Below are 1,061 nucleotides of genomic sequence, written 5' to 3'. Positions count from 1 at the left end.
GGCTGCAGCTCTGCATATTGCAGTGTGGCACACACGGGCCCAGGAGCCCACGCTAGGGCTTAAGTACTCTGCAGAGGTGATGACACGCAGCCCCCGGAGGGGTGGAAGACAAATCTGATGATGCTGCTTACCAGGCAGGCTTGGGAGTGACTTCAAAGATGGCCACTTCATTTTTTCAGCAGCTGAGACTGCCATTTTGTTCTAGGCTCTTTGTTTCTTTAGCCAACTAATCACTGTCTAGACGGGATGAAATCAAACCCGCACTGCTGTATGCCTTGCACCCTGCTAAGGCAGCAGACACAGGGAATCCTCTCTGCATGGGGCCATCAGGTTTCCAGAGCTGAGGGATTGATCCTGTCTGCTGCTAAGAAGATGTGGTACCATTCACTGGGCTGCCATCACCATTCAGATTGATTCCTCTGAACCCTTTGATGACGAGTCCACTCTGCGGCTGCTCCCCAGAAGCACATCCCGTTGCTCAGGCTTCTGCCGGATGTCAAAATTTTGTGGGATTGATGATGTTCAGACTGGATCAAAATAGTGCAGCGTGTGCCTGCAGGAAAATGATTTTTCATCTGGACAGTTCTTCATATTTCGATCACCTCACCAGAACTCCAGAGGAGCTCACACTCTAGCAACCCCTAGCATTTGTAATTTTTATATATATACATACAGGTTGTTAAAAAAAATAATGGAACATATGGTCTCCAGACAGAAACACCTAACTCGGTTAAAAATACATATAAAAATATGAAAGACTCTGTTTAGATTCCTCGTTCACATGTTCCACCCTTTCTTGTCTGATGCATATAAAAACATTTATAAGTAAACTTCAGTTGCTAGTCATTAATAAAAAAAAACCCAACGTGTAAAACTACATGCTTTGCGTGATGCAATAAGTCACTTAATGATTTTCATTGATTTAATTTAAAAATATATCTTATTGTTCACTGGAGATGGGGGATGGGAGGTTAATATACATTTTGCTTTAGATACGAATCATTTTGGGAACACTAATGATTTTTTTTTTTTCAATTATAGCCACATGCAGTTTTATTAAA

The sequence above is a fragment of the Meleagris gallopavo genome, chromosome 3, assembly GCF_000146605.3.
Source record: "Meleagris gallopavo isolate NT-WF06-2002-E0010 breed Aviagen turkey brand Nicholas breeding stock chromosome 3, Turkey_5.1, whole genome shotgun sequence".
In the NCBI taxonomy this organism is placed as follows: Eukaryota; Metazoa; Chordata; class Aves; order Galliformes; family Phasianidae; genus Meleagris; species Meleagris gallopavo.
The sequence above is the reverse complement of the archived record's forward strand: the minus strand, read 5'-3'. Positions refer to the sequence as shown.